At 44.3% G+C, this 12,276-nt stretch overlaps 1 protein-coding gene and 1 pseudogene across 2 annotated transcripts in view; both read left to right on the forward strand.

The window, feature by feature from the left end:
- Positions 1-12,276, forward strand: part of LOC126336842 (protein Wnt-4-like) — a 608,644-nt gene that overhangs the window by 124,012 nt on the left and 472,356 nt on the right. The gene's annotated exons all lie outside the window — the stretch shown is intronic.
- Positions 7,719-7,836, forward strand: LOC126337252 (5S ribosomal RNA; annotated as a pseudogene).

A 12,276-nucleotide genomic window follows, 5' to 3' on the forward strand; every position in this document is an offset into this window, starting at 1 on the left:
CTTACTTTTGAAATCAGCCAATTGAGTAGGTCCCCCATGAAACCTATTATCCTATTACGGTCTTTAGCTGTTATAGATCCCCAGTTCATAGCAGTAAAATGTATCTTACAAAATAAGCTTTGTTATGTGAAGAACTTAATAAAACTATTATACTGCTAATAATGTAGAAAGTCAATGCATAATTAACAGGTGTTGTTAAAAATTCAAATACTGCTTATATCAAAAGTATATCAGATCACTAAGGAAAACCACATTTATTTTTCTGAAAAAAACAAATGAATTGTTAGGGAAATAGATCCACCACTTGTACCTTACTTCTGTTTCCGCCGTCGATGCAATTAGAGATAATGTTACCGAATCTCATCTTACGTAATTTTATGAAACCAGTAACTGTAGATAACCTTTTGATGTCACGATTTTGAATTTGTTAATGAACTTCATTTTACAGATGAATGTATCGTGAAATTGCGCTCATATTGTTTGAAGGCAAAGCTACCGATTGCTCATCGTCCCATGTCGTTTAATTATTTTACTGTCCACAAGTCTACCTACAGATCTATTTAAATGAAGCATCAATAGTCACCAGGGCCTGATGCATCGAAGAAATATAACCAGCGGCAGCAAAAAAATCTAAAACGACAGTGACTCAATATTCTCAAAACACTGAACCTGCTATGAAGTGTATTAAATTACTTACAACATTATGCCACTGCATTTGTAATGTGTCTTTCTTGAGGCAAAGTCATATTCATGTACAGCCTATTTTTTTAATTAAATTTTATTCTCTTCTCCTCTTACCTGCCACCAAGGAAAGATACGTGACACTAGAAAAATAAGAGGCAATGAATTGAACCGGTTACAACATGCGAAATATGGATTTCTTGCAGGAATCCAGAAATACAATTACAAAAGTACTGTGTGTTATATATGATCCGATAATCAGTTACGAAGCTATAGAACAGGCCATACTGACTAAGTGTTCGTTTGTAGACTGTTATGGACAAATTATTTGTTTTTGTTCTTATACTAGTCACATTATTTCATTTTTTTAAAAACCTAATAGATTGTTACATGTTTCGAGTATGTTTGCCCTCACGTCCGCATGAATTCCGACATCGGGCCACTGTTACACCAAAATGCCCACCATGCGGATACAGGCAGGCCAAATAGACACCTACAATTAGGCCCCTTTCTAACTGTCTCGTGCTGATAACGCTATCTCATATGTATACGCGGGACCTTCGTGTTCTTCATGGTGGCCGTGCTCTTCATGCCCCTTACCTGTGTGTGCTCTACCTGACAAGGTAACGACACTAAATAGAACTACACCAATTCGCTCTTGTGGCCGTTCCTCCTATCTCATAGAACTGTGACTCACGTTTACATACCCACTGATGGTGCGTACGTGTGCAAAATTATATTGACATCCGACAATGTCTTCTGGTTACTTTAATGTTTTGTCAGGTGTTGTAATATTGAAAAAGTTGATATCTATAATAACAAAAAAGTTAATATCTATAATAAAAAATAACGACAGTTGAAACAAATGCATCCACGCAGTGGTTCAATTGACTAAGCGCGGACTGCTTGTAATCTGAATCATAGTAAATCTGTGACGTGTGGCAGTTGCGAGAAAACGCTTTTCGATATGCAGATACAACAACGTATCCGAAGCCTTACAAATTTGACCCTTATAGCATAGGTTAAAGAACGTACCGGCGTAACTACAGACCAATATCTCTAACTTCGGTTTGCTGCAGAATCCTTGAACATATTCTCAGTTCGAAAATGACAAATTTTCTTGAGACTGAGAAAATTATGTCCAGCAGTCAGCTTGGATTTAGAAAGCATCGCTCGTGCGGAACTCAACTTTGCATTTTCTCACAAAATAAACTGCGAACTACGGATGAAGGGCAACAGGCGGAGTCCATATTTCTAGCATTTGACACGCTGCCCCATTGCAGGCTGCCAACGAAGGTACGAGCGCATGGAATAAGTTCACAGATATGTGAGTGGCTTGTAGATTTCTTAAGTAACAGAACCCAGTATGTTGTTCTCGACGACGAATATTCGTCAGATACAAGGAAATAGTCAGTACACCAGGGAAGTGTCATAGGACGGCTGTTGTTTTCTGTATACATAAATGATTTGGCGGACGGTGTTGGCAGCAGTCTGCGGTTGTTTACCGATATGTTGTGCTGTACGGTAAGATGTCAATGTTGATGGACCGTAGGAAGACATGAGATTACTCAGACAAAATTTGTAGCTAGAGTGACAAACCGCAGCTAGCTCTAAATTGTAGAAAAATGCAACTTAATGCCGATGAGTAGGAAAAACTAACCTTTAATGTTCGCATACACCACTATCAGTGTGCTGCTTGAGACAGTAACGTCGTTTAAATACACGACTGGCCATTAAAATTGCTACACCAAGAAGAAATGCAGATGATAAACGGGTATTCATTGGACAAATATATTACACTAGAACTGACATGTGATTGCATTTTCACTCAATTGGGTGCATACATCCTGAGAAATCAGTACCCAGAACAAACACCTATGGCCGTAATAGCGGCCTTGATACGCGTGGGCATTGAGTCAAACAGAGCCTGGATGGCTTGTACAGGTACAGCTGCCCATGCGCCTACAACACGATACCACAGTTCATCAAGAGTAGTGACTGGCGTATTGTGACGAGCCAGTTGCTCGGCCACCATTGATCAGACATCTTCAATTGGTGAGAGATCTGGAGAATGTGCTGGCCAGGGCAATAGTCGAACATTTTCTGCATCCAGAAATGCCCGTACAGGACCTGCAACATGCGGTCGTGCATTTATGCTGCTGCCCGTCGGAGTGGTCGAGCGGTTCAAGGCGCTTCAGTTTGGAACCACGCGACCGCTACGGTCGCAGGTTCGAATCCTGCCTCGAGCATGGATGTGTGTGATGTCCGTAGGTTAGTTAGGTTTAAGTAGTTCTAAGTTATAGGGGACTGATGACCTCAGTAGTTAAGTCCCATAGTGCTCAGAGCCATTTATCCTGCTGAAATGTAGTGTTTCCCAGGAATCGAATGAAGAGTAGAGCCACGGGTCGTAACACATCTGAACTGTAACGTCCACTGTTCAAAGTTCCGTCAGTGCGAACAAGAGGTGACCGACATGTGTAACCAATGGCACCACATACCATCACGCCGGGTGATACGCCAGTATGGCGACGACGAATACACGCTACCAATGTGCTTTCACCGCGATGTCGCCAAACACGGATGCGACCCTCATGACGAAAAAATGACGTTTTGTCACTCGTGCACCCAGGTTCGTCGTCGAGTACACCATCACAGGCGCTTTTGTCTGTGATGCAGCATCAAGGGTAACCGCAGCCTTGGTCTCCGAGCTGATAGTCCACGCTGCGGCAAACGTCGTCGAACTGTTAGTGCAGATGGTTGTTGTCTTGCAAACGTCCCCATCTGTTGACTCAGGGATCGAGATGTGGCTGCACGATCCGTTACAGCCTTTTTTATAAGATGCCTGTCATCTCGACTGCTAGTGATACGAGGCCCTTGGGATCCAGCACGGCGTTCCGTATGACCCTCCTGAACCCACCGATTTCATAGTCATTGGATCTCGCCCAACGCGAGCAGCCATGTCGCGATACGATAAACCGCATTCGCGATGGGCTACAATCCGACCATTATCAAAGTCGGAAACGTGATGGTACGCATTTATCCTCATTACACGAGGCATCACAACAACGTTTCACCAGGCAACGCCAGTCAACTGCTGTTTGTGTATGCGAAATAGTTGGAAACGTTCCTCATGTCAGCACGTTGTAGGTGTCGCCACCGGCGCCAACCTTGTGTGAATGCTCTGGAGAGATAATCATTTACATGTCACAGCATCTTCTTCCTGTTGGTTAAATTTTGCATTTGTAGCACGTCATCTTCGTGGTGTAGGAATTTTAATGGCCAGTAGTGTATTTTAAGAAGGTGTGGTTCATTTGTAAAGGAGACCACATATAAGACGCTGGTGCGACCTGTTCGTGAATACTGTTCCAGTGTTTGGGATCCGTACCAGGTCAGATTGAAGGAGGACATCGGAGCACTTCAGAGGCCGGGTGCTTGATTTGTTACCGGTAGATTCGAACAACAGGCAAGTGTTACGAAGATGCTTCTTGGACTCAATTGGGAAGCACTGGAGGGAAGTCGACGTTTTTTTTTTCGAGGAAGCTGACCGCCGAATGATTGTATTGCCGCCAACGCACATTGCAGGTAAAGACCATGAAGATAAGGTACTTGAAATTAGGGCTCATAAGGAAGCTTATAGACATTCGTTTCTCCGTCACTCGATTTGCGAGCACACTGGACTCGCATTCGGGAGTATGACGGTTCAATCCCGTCTCCGGCCATCCTGATTTAGGTTTTCCGTGATTTCCCTAAATCGTTTCAGGCCAGTGCCAGGATGGTTCTTTTGAAAAGGGCACGGCCGATTTCCTTCCCAATCCTTCCCTAACCCGAGCTTGCGCTCCGTCTCTAATGACCTCGTTGTCGACGGGACGTTAAACACTAACCACCACCACCACCACTCGATTTGCGAGTGAAACAGGAAAGGAGATGACTAGCAATGGTTCACGATGCCCTCAGCCACGCACCGTACGGTGGCTTGCGGTGTGTCTATGTAGCTGTAGACGTAGATGTAGTGTTATCGTGCACTATGTACTTTCAACTGTGTATGTGGCATTTAATTGTGTAAGTTTTTTCATAAGAAGACAATAAGAAATTGATGCGCTGGGCAAGGTCTTAGCTGGGGTTCATTGTGCCTTCCCTCCACCTGCTAGAATGTATCCATTGCTGTTCTGTATGCGTGTGCGTGTGCGCTTGCACGCGCGTCTGTATGTGTGTAATATTTATGTTGCTTATTTTAGCCCTCCCACGTGACATTCAGATCAGTATATCAACAGCTCCATATACCACATCTCAGTGACATATTTCAGAAGGCTGATTTGACTCTGGATACTGGAACATAATCTCCTGCTTACGAATGCTACCACCTTGCCCTACTCACCAATAAAATATTAGCGACGAGAATATCTTGCACTGCCGGGACTCGAACCGGACACCTCCTGGTAATGTTCTTGCATACGGCCTAGTAACAGCTGTGACTTGAGGTCTTGAATACTTATGACACAAACGAAAAATATACGTTCGTTACCGGGAGCACTGTTACGTATTCGCTTGCTGCACGTGGAAGGAATATCGTTCTATAGTGCCGTTACGTTATTTCTCATGCTGTGCAGTATTGCAGAAGCACACATTTGTCAGTGTTTTCACTCCCATATGTCTGATAACAATTTGTCGCAAAGGCTGACAGCTTTACACCTTGGCAACTGTGAAACGCCTTGTAGTTAGCTGAGTTATGTACGAAATGTTTCGTAAATCTCGCCACCACAACTTATCTCTGCTCTCTCTAGCCGGGCGAGCAATGCGGCGAGCTCAGTTAATATGTTTTACTGACCCGACAGTCCCGTTGCATTCTAAAAGATGCACTGTTAAAAATACAACAGGATAAGGTAGTGCGGACAAGTGCTTCGAGCGCAGTCACCATTACACCGTTATTCACTCGTGAATTGTATAGGAGCATTTTTAAACATTTAGCTAATAGTGAGTAAAAGGGCCTTAGAAGGATTTGCAATGTAATACACAGGTGGACCAGTCACAATCGAATGTCTTGTACAGTTCTATCTTCACTCATATCGCACAAACCAAGGAGCTCCGTTCATTCGTATCGTCACTGCTATAGGCGCGGATCGTACAATGCGTAGAGACATCACAATGAAAAATTAAGAGTCCCAAGTCCCTTCTCAGTTCAGATATTTGAGTGAACAATAAATGACTGGTTTTGCTAAAAGCCTTCAGTGCTCGCAGAGGTCTCTCTCCACGTGGTCTTTCTACCATGTTTAATGGCTTAGATGGTGTCCAATTTCGAGTATCTTTCCCAGCAAGTCGTACCTTCGCCAACTGTCATCAAACGGCATTGACATCTTCACTCCCTTTGATGTTCTGTTTGCGTAAGGCGCAAAGGAAACGGTTCTAGGCGCTTCAGTCCGGAACCGCGCGACTGCTACGGTCTCAGGTTCGAATCCTGTCTCGGGCATGGATGTGTGTGATGTCCTTAGGTTAGTTAGGTTTAAGTAGTTCTAAGTTCTAGAGGACTGATGACCTCAGATATTAAGTCCCATAGTGCTAAGAACCATTTGAACCATTTTTTGCAAAGGAAAAATAACTGTATAGGTTATTTAGAGAGGAATATTAAACAATTTAGGGGGTGGTACTAAAGACTAATTCGAATAAAACATTTCACATTCCATGTCAGATGTGTTCAGGTGTTACTTGTTACAGAATAGAGCTGGGTACGGACGTAAGTTTCATTTCGCGTCTTGTTACTCCAGTTACTATTGCTGTGTTTATCGACTGCCATTTCTCTTTTGAGATTCACTTTGTGAAGTATACATGCAGACTGAAGCAATGAATGAAGATTTGTACCAAGGCTGCGATTCGAAGCCATGTCTCCTGCTTACTAGGTAGCTGTGGCTAGTCCTGCATAAAATCGCTAAGTGGGTCTAGGGCTTCTAACCAGCCCCTCTCTGTCCAGTCTGATGCTGCAACAGAAGATAGCAAAAGTCAATCCGAAGTCTTAAATGTCGCTTTTTAGAAATCGTTCACGCAGTATAATCGTACAAACATACCGTCGTTTGACCATCGCACAGACTCCCGTAAGACGGACCTTGTAACAAGCGTCGCTGGTGTATAGAAACAGCCGAAAGGGTTGAAAGCAATTAAGTCACTAGCCCCTGATGGAGTCCCAGTTCGGTTTTACAAAGAGTACTCTAAAGCATTGGCCCCTTACTCAGCTTCCATCTGTCACGAATCTCTTGCCCAGCGTACGCAGGAGACTCCTGTGTATAAGAAGGGTAAAAGAACGCACTTGCAAAATTACAGACCAGTATCCTTAACATAGATTTGCTGCAGGACTCTTGAAAATATTCCCATTTCGAATATAATATATTTCTTTCAGAGGGAAAAAGCCATTATCGACAAATCAGCGCGGTTTTACAAAACTCGTGCAAAATTCAGCTTGCCCTTTTCTGGTATGAGGTCCTGCGAATCGTGGATGAAGGGCAACGGACGGATTCCAAATTCCTAGATTTTCATAAAGCATTTGACACGGTGCCACATTGCCGACTGTTAACAAAGGTACAAGTATACGGATTAGATTCCCAGATATGTGAGTGGCTCGAAGACTTCGTAAGTAACAGACCTTATTATTTTGTCCTCGACGGCGAGAGTTGATTGGTATCGTTAGGAGTACCACTGGATAGTATGGTGGGAGTGCTGTTATTTTCAGTGTACGTAAAGGATCTGGTGGATAGGGTAAGCAGCAGTGTGCCGCTGCTTGCTGATGATGCTGTGGTGTGTGGGAAGGTGTCACCGTTCAGTGACTGTATAGGGTTCAAGATGAGTTTGACAAATTTTCTAGTTGGTGTGATGAATGTCAGCTAGATCTACATGTAGGAAAATGTAAATTAATGCAGATGAATAGGAACAACATATCCATAATATTCGAGTATGGTATTAGTAGCATGCTGCTTTTGACAGTCACATCGACTAAATATCCCGTTGTAAAGTTGCAAAGCGATAAGAAATAGAATGAGCATATAAGGCCTGTGACCAACGGCCGTGCCGCAGTGGTAACACTGGTTCCCGCCAGTTCACCGAAGTTAAGCGCTGTCGGGCTGGGCTAGCAGTTGGATGGGTGACCATCTGGTCTGCCGAGCGCTGTTGGCAGAAGGGGTGCACACAGTTCTTGTGAGCAAACTGAGGAGCTACTCGATGGAAAAGCAGCGGCTTCGGTCTCGTAAACTGACATACGGCCGGGAGAGCGGTGTGCTGACCACATGCCCATCCGTATCCGCATCCCGTGACTCCTGTGGGCTGAGGACGACACGGCGGCCTGTCGGAACCGTTGGGACTTCATGTCTGCTCGGACGGAGCTTAGTTTATTTTAGTTTAGTTTATGCTAGGACTGTAGTAGGGAAGGAGAATAGACGACTTCGGTTGGGAGAATTTTAGGGAAGTGTGGTTCGTCTGCAAAGGAGACCGCATGTAGGACGCTACTGCGGCCCATTGTTGAGTACTGTTCGAGTGCTTGGGATTCACACCAAGTCGGATTAAAGGAAAACGTTGAAGCAGCTTAGTGGTGGGAGCTAAATTTGTTACCAGAGGCTAGAACAACTCGTGACCGTTGCGGAGATGCTTCAGGAAATCAAATGTTAATCGCTGGAGGGTAGGAGATGTTCTTTTCCAGGATCAATACTGCGAAAATTTAGGGAACTGGTATTTGAGGCTGACTGCAAAAAAAATGGTTCAAATAGCTCTAAGCACTATGGGACGTAACATCTGAAGTCATCAGTCTCTGAAACTTAGAACTACTTAAACCTAACTAACCTAAGGACATCACACACATCCACGCCCGAGGCAGGATTCGAACCTGCGACAGTAGCAGCGGTTCCGGACTGAAGCGCCTAGAACCACTCGGCAACAGCAGCCGGCTGGCTGACTGCAGAGCGATTCTACTGCTGCCAGCGTAAATTTCACATACGTACCATGGATATAAGATTACATGTATTAGGGCCCGTACGGAGGCGTAAAGACAGCCATTTTCTAGTGAAAGAGAAAAGGAAACGAGTAGTAGCGGTAAATGGTACCCTCCGCCAAGCGCCATACTGTAGCATGAGGAGTATATATGTAGTTGCAGATGCGCTAACGGCTACGCCACCCTGGCACAGCAGCATTGTGGAACTGTACGGACTACCCTAGCACGCTTTCCTCCTCAATACAAACTCCCACTCACGCCTCAGCCCACTTCGTATTACCTAAACTCGAACTGCAATCCACAGGCTCTCAACTGTATTTGGAATAGCATCTCAGCATCGAGCGAAATGGGGGATCCTGCCTGAAACCGAGGCATAGCTGCTTTAATTAATTGAAACTATATGATTCCAGAGACCTTCTCATGTCTCAAAGAGGTGCTTAGAGTAGTCGTGCAGCTGTGCAAAGCTATTGTGGCAGGGTGGCGTAATGGTTAGCGCTTCTGCCTAAGAGAACGGTGTTTAATTCCCGGCTTTGATACAAATTTCATTCGTCGCCTCATTCTGCATGTACAGATCATAGGCGTTTGAGGCTAGAAAAGCTCTCTTGGAGCATACAGGTTCATCTGACCAAGTTATGAATTTGTACTTGATTTTACACAATTGAGTTTTTCAACTGTAATTGTGATTTTCTTTTTCTCTGCCTCGCGATGACTGGGTGTTGTGTGATGTCCTTAGGTTAGCTCGGTTAAGTAGTTCTAAGTTCTAGGGGACTGATGACCATAGATGTTAAGTCCCATAGTCCCATAGTGCTCATAGCCATTTGAACCATTTTTTGTGATTTTCTTTTCGATTGTTCTGTACCACTTGAGCACATAATAGAGCTGATCTTGTAAAAGAACGTCAAGACTACTCAGAAGAGCTATAATGATGCTGTATACTGGATCCGAAAGTGTATTGATGTCTGAGACTGAATTTACGGAAATGAACTTTGAACTTAAATTCATTTGCCTTTGCTTAACATCTTCTCTGAGTGTTAGTGTTACATTATAAAGGCCGTATCTCTGTAACCAATAAAAATTGTATCATATGCTCTTTGGAATGTTTTTTATGAATTAGTCTATACTAACACCATCTAAAATATTTACCTCTGTAAGGGCCCAATTTTCCGCTGTCTTATTCTCGTTATTGGTATGCATGACATGTGTTAGAGTTAATAGAATGTGGCACTATCTTTCTGCATAATGGCTTTTTACATTTAATGAACTGGACCCAGTGGCTTCTTTTCATCAGTTACTGCTTACGTTCTGCGAATATCACTACTAGACTTTCGTATGAACTATTGGACATGTAACGACCCTAGCACAGAATCCCTCAGTTATTTCAGCGTCTGCTATCAAGTGTAATGGCAATGACGTCGGGTGCTGGAGTACTGTTCTACAATAGGTCTTTCAGTTCGCTTATTTAACATAAGCACTACTCTTTCCCAGAACTGTTTCAAAATGCCTTAAATCTTGATACACTATCCCTGCCACCGACCGCACATGTTTGTTTCGTGTAATACTGATTAGCAGTATTAGCGTAAAGTATTGACATCATCTACGTCCACATCACATTCTGGAAATGACTGTGAAGCACGTGGCAGAGGGTACTTCCCACTGTACCACTAGTCGGGGTATCTTCCTATTCCATTCATGTATTGAGCCTGGGAAGAATGATAGTTTATTGTGCGCTCTGTAATTAGGCTAATATTTCCAGAATGAATTTTCACTCTGTAGTTGTGTGCTTGATCGGGACTCGAAGTGCGGACCTCTGCCTTTTTTGGGCACGTGCTCTACAAGTTTAATATCAGCGCACAGTCTGCTGCATAGTGAAAAATTCATTCTGCAAACAATCTCCCAAACTGTGACTAAGCCATGTCTCCACAATATCCTTTCTTCCAGGGGTGCTAGTTCCGCATGTTAGGCATGTTGAAAGGTAAGAGATCGGGTACTGGTGGAAGTAAAGCTGTGAGGACGGTCGTGAGTGGTTCTCTGGTAGCTTATGTAGTAGACCACTTGCCTGCGAAAGGCAAAGCTCCTGGGCTGAATCCCCGTTCGGCACACCCTTTTAATGTGCTAGGAAGATTCATAATCACGATCGCTAGAGGAGCGACACTTAGTGGGATGTAGACTTCTAAATTTTTCACTTGAAGGTGGTGCTTCCAACTCTGTAAGTAAGCTTTCACGGCATAGTTTACGTCTGCCATCGATCATCTGCCAGTTCAGTTCCAACTATGTGTTTCCATGGTGCTCTCTCAGAAGGTTAAACAAACCTATAACCGTTCTTCCTGCATTATTTGTGTACTTATAATAACCACTACTAGTTCTATTATTTGCGGATCATACACACATGAACAATATTGTAGACGAGAGTGTTTTGTAAGCAGCCTTCTTTGTAGATTGATTGTATTTCTCATTATACCATGTGAGAAAAAGATGAAATAGCAAGTTGAGTTCCGTACATGTATCGCTGTCTGAAACCGTACTGATTCGTGGTCAGAAGCTTCCTAGTCTCAAGGAAATTTATTGTATTCAAAATGAGAAAATATTTGATTATACAGGAAACCGATGTTAAGGATGAATGGCAACGCACCATGTCATAAACCAGTATCTGTGAGGAAAATATTTGTGGACAATTACACTCCTAAAATGGTCTAACCTTCCCAGAGTCCCGGCCTCAACCAAATGGAACATCCTTGGGATAAGTTAGGGAATGGCGACTTCGTTTCAGACCCCAGCGATCAACAGAACTACCTTCCCCAGTTTCGGATCTAGAGAAGAATTGGCTACCATTTCTACAAATTCAGACAGCTCATTGTCCCCAAGGAAGTTCAAGCCGTCATAAAAGCGAAGGGTGGACGTACGACATATTAACATCCACTGATTGATCGAGTAGAGCACACAAGCAGGTAATCCAGTGTCATATTTCCGCCGTGATTACGTCAGTACTGTAAATCAGTCCCCTGGCTCGAAGCTCCTTTTCGTCCCATTAAATTAAACGTCACAGCTGTTTTTGAGGTAACATCGAAGTTGTTGCTGTGCAAACAGGCTGCAGTACCTTAAAGAATGCATGTGGAAAGAGAGATAGTGACGAAATTCTGTTTGAATATCGCTAGATCAGCAGCGCGAGGTGAGAGATGACTCACGAGCAAACACAGTGCGGCATGAGGCGAACCTCATTCCATTCCGTGTTTAGGGCGGGGGGAGGGGCAGGGGAGGCCACGGGGCCCCCAGCACTCGGCCGCGCCTGTCACGCGGGCTGTTGGATTCCGTTTAGCGCTGGAGATGAATGACGACCGGCTGAGTGGGAAGCGTTCGCGCCGAGTACAGCTATCGGCGGAAGTGGCCGAGCACCTGTGGCTGCAGCCACCATCCGCTGCTCACAAAACCACATCCAGCCGTGATAGATGGCGCCGGCGTCTATTAATCTTCCGCTCTGACGCGTTCGCTTTAACCAGCCACACACGTCAGACAAACGCAACCTCCGCAGACGCCCTTGGTACCCATTATCTGGCTGTGGCGCCGGGCATCCTGCTTGCCACAGGACAGCAGACGTGTTTCTCTTCAGGCGCAATGGTTCGGTGGAAACGACCTCA

This window comes from Schistocerca gregaria, chromosome 2 (assembly GCF_023897955.1).
Source record: "Schistocerca gregaria isolate iqSchGreg1 chromosome 2, iqSchGreg1.2, whole genome shotgun sequence".
NCBI classification, from domain to species: Eukaryota; Metazoa; Arthropoda; class Insecta; order Orthoptera; family Acrididae; genus Schistocerca; species Schistocerca gregaria.